This window comes from Vespula pensylvanica, chromosome 14 (genome assembly GCF_014466175.1).
Source record: "Vespula pensylvanica isolate Volc-1 chromosome 14, ASM1446617v1, whole genome shotgun sequence".
Taxonomy (NCBI): domain Eukaryota; kingdom Metazoa; phylum Arthropoda; class Insecta; order Hymenoptera; family Vespidae; genus Vespula; species Vespula pensylvanica.
In genome coordinates, this window is record NC_057698.1 from 3,898,611 (window position 1) to 3,902,595 (window position 3,985).

The following is a 3,985-nucleotide window of genomic DNA, read 5'->3' on the forward strand; positions in this document are numbered from 1 at the left end:
AAAAAAAAAAAAAACTTGCAAATAAGAAGAGATCCTTAGGATATAAAACTTTAAACGTTATCTTCGGTATCTCTCATAGCGTAATTAAACTTCAGCCAATGATTTAAGGATCGAGAATAAAGAATTTCGTAAATACCCTATAAAACTTTACTCCGGCATACAATTAATCACCGTAGCTCGTTGAAATAAAATCTTTTCCAAGTTCAATGATCCGAGTTACGTCTCGATGCTCTCGCAAGGATCGTCAAACTAGAAACGATCACTGAGATGCGTGATAAACGACAAAACGTAACTTCTTGTACGTTTAAGAAGTCTAGGAAGGAAAGATAGAGAGAGATAGAGAGAGAGAGAGAGAGAAATCTTTTTCTTCTTGAGAGCCGAATAAATTCCGATCAATCACTTCCATTCGCTCAGGATTTAATTTGGCGAATAAATGTTTTCGTTACCATCTCGTGCCGGCTGCTCGACCTCGTTTATGGTACATAAGTTTCACATTGATCTCTATAGAACTCTTTCTTTCTCTTTCTCTGTCTCTTTTCTCTATAGCTTCTTGTTTTTTCTCCGTGACGAAGAATAAATCATCATGTTCGAGGATTTTCAAACAGCAAACGCAATGAACTTTGCAGTCTTTCTTTCTCTTACCGCACTCATCCTTCGTATCTCGTCCTAACTTTCTCTTTCTCTTTCTCTTACTCAACAAATTGCAGGAAGAAAAAGAGACTCGCAAAAAAGTCGTTTTCTTTACGATAAAACTTCGCGTCACCGAGTGCCATCGCTTTCAATTGCGTTCATTGTTCGGAATCGCCGATTGCGCTTACTGGACAGCCAACCATGAATCCCGAGATAAATCACGATCGGATTCTTTTGTCATCGTTAGGAGCAGGTTGTGTGTCTCCGGTTCAAAAATATAAAAAGAAGATAAAAAAAAAAAAAAAAATACAAATAGTCAAAAATAAAAATTGAAATAACGATGATCGATTGCCATGGAATTGAGCGATCGACGTGAAAAGGAATATGAATGAAAAGATTTTTGGAAAATTGATTGAGGAAACACTGATTTATAATTTACACGATGCATAGACCATTGAGAGAAGATATAAACAATCGGGAGATTAGTATCGTATGTTTTACAAACGATATTAGATAATGTAATAAATAAAATGTGAAAGGAGGAACGAATCAATAGATATTTATATCGTTGATTGAAAATTAATTTGGTAGAAGGTGTATCGAGAAAAGTAATAAACAATTCTCAAAAGATTAATTATTAATATATATATAATAAATAAAATTTGGTAGAAGAAACGAATCAGTAATTTTCGAAAATTTATCACTATAATAAAAAATTAAATAATATAATAAATAAAATTTGATAAGAGAAACGAATCAGAAGATTTTGGAAAATTTATTACAAACTGATTGGTGATTTGTCAGAGTTATTGAAAGATGGCGTAAACAATCTTTGAAAGATTATCGATATTTAATGATATAAACAATAGAAAATGATAAGAAGATAGGATAAGTTGAATCGAAATCTCTATAATTTTTCGACGAAGTCAGCTTACGCGGCAAGCTCAAAGTAATACCGACCTACCCTCCGGCCGTTTTGCGGTTGAAATATGAAACGCGCAAACTGCTATATTGAAATTTCAGATGCAATTTCCTTCAGCAGCCTGCGGCATCCATGGCCAATGCCGTACTACCATCGTCGACAATGCCGTATCTAAGCAGCCAGTGAACCAATCAACTAACACTCTTTCTTTTTCTCTCTCTATCTCTCTCTTTCTCTTTAAATAACTACATACAATCTTTCTCAATTTCTTTCCTGTTTATCATTAGTGGCTATCTGAAACTGATCATCCTCTCTTCTACTTTAACAACGACAATTTGCAAAGAATAAACGAGCTAGTAAATTATTTACTCGTTCGTTGATCTATTCTTGTCTTATTTCTCTTCTCTTCCTTTTTCCGAACATAATCGATATAAATCATTCACACGAGTTTCATAGATATTTATAAATCAAACATTTTTTTTTCTATTCTTACAAAATTTCAAAGCCCTCTCTCTCTTTTTTTTTTTTTTTTTTTCTTGAAAGAAACAAAAATTCTTTCCCCTATGATATCTTTATAGTTATAAGATATAGTTACGAACGATTTAGTAAATATAATACACATGTATTATATTATCAATAATCGAATAAAATCTTGCCGATAAAGGACACATTGTGGAGAACCACCGGCTGCATCAGATATCGTAACGTATTAGGAAAGTGGGTGAGGGTTTGTAACACGGTGGCAGCTGGATGCATATTCGAAGTATGCTACACTAACCCACGATGGCATGCAGTTGGTCGGTATCATCCTGGCTTTGCAAGGAGATAGGTTTATCGCTCGGTAATGTATCAAAGCCAGTTGGCGACCAATGCCCCACTTTGGACGGTGCCTGGCTGCTTTCCCGAGGCTAACCTTATGGTCCTTTCTCTCTCTCTCTCTCTCTCTCTCTCTCTATCTATCTCTCTATCTCCCTTTCTATCTCTATCTCTGTCTCTCTCTCTCTCTCTCTCTCTCTCTCTTTCTCTCTCGGTCTTTCTATCTCTATCTCTATCTCTCTCTCTTCAATACTGTACCATACCAATTGTAATTTCATTTACCGCTAACGACGATCATTTTGCTATTAATTCACGCTTAATCTTACGCTCCATTTATTATCTATTGTCTACGACAATACACGAGTTCATCCGTATAATTTTTAGACAACGTACAGATACTTGTTATTGTTTCAAACTTTCCCCATTACTTTATTAAACATTTTTCATTAAACAAATCTCATTAGAACGTTGAGACGCAATTTTGTTTTCTTATAAAAAATGTGCTACGTCATTGTGTAGAGTTTTATTCCCTTATGACGATAAAAAGCCATTAACTACCGAAATCTCCAGATATTACTTATTTCCATAAAACAACGCTCCACTTTTTGCTTCGAAGAATTTTTCCGAAAAAGGAAAGAACGTTCAGACGTTAAATTCAGATTAAAGTTGGTTCTTTATCGACGCTGGTATTCATTGCAAGGTTTAATATTACAAAAGAATGGTGACGCTGCTCGTGTAAAAAATTGAAGGATCGATTTACAAAGAACACGTGAAGGACGAGCTGTGTTCCACCACGAACGAAATTCATTCTCCGTTACTCGCAAGCTCACGAGTATAAAGCTCGTTGTTTTTAGGTCGAAATGTCCTTTGTTGGTTGAGCTTCATTTTCCTGTATATAGATATATATCTAGATGCAAATGTGCGTCTGTGTTTGTGTGTGTATGCGCACAGTATATTTCGTCTTTCCCTCTTGAAACACGAAAGTCTCTCTTTCTTGGCATACTCCTTCCTTATTCAGGATTAGAGAGAGTTGTCTGTGGCTGTATATTTGTATACGTGTATATGTATATACGTGTAAGTACATTCTCGGCCACCTAAGCTGCCTTCTTTATCCTTAGATTTTTATCTCTTCCTCGCCACGACTCCACTCTAACCTCCCTCGACTTCTTTTCCACTAGCCTGTCAGTGCATATCCATCCTTAATTCTTATTTCTTACAAGATTCCAAGTACAATGCGCTCCATGTAAATTTATAGACAAATCTTCTTTTCCTCTCTCGCGATGAAACTTTATGTTATATCCTTCCATTTCTTTCTATTTTTCTCAATCCTCTTCTTGTTTTCCCTCTTCTTTCTCAAAGTAATACTCTTCTTTTCAATCATGACTGCATAGAGCTTCTATATTATTTTGATTTTGATTTTTTTCTTTTTTTTGATATTTATTATTTGTACGATCAAATGATTCATTTTTAAGAAAATATATTTAATAAATGGATACGTATGTATATACAAAATAATTGTTTATCAAATGATTATAAAATTGGTCTTATTATATCGAATGTATCTGAATAGATAAGTAAAAAGAGGACGTTTTTCTCTTTAAAATGGTCGTTGTTTCA

General features: G+C 34.5%; 1 protein-coding gene across 8 annotated transcripts in view; it reads right to left on the reverse strand.

Moving 5' to 3' along the window:
- LOC122634340 (glutamate receptor ionotropic, kainate 2) overlaps positions 1-3,985 on the reverse strand; it is a 216,425-nt gene that overhangs the window by 78,743 nt on the left and 133,697 nt on the right. The gene's annotated exons all lie outside the window — the stretch shown is intronic.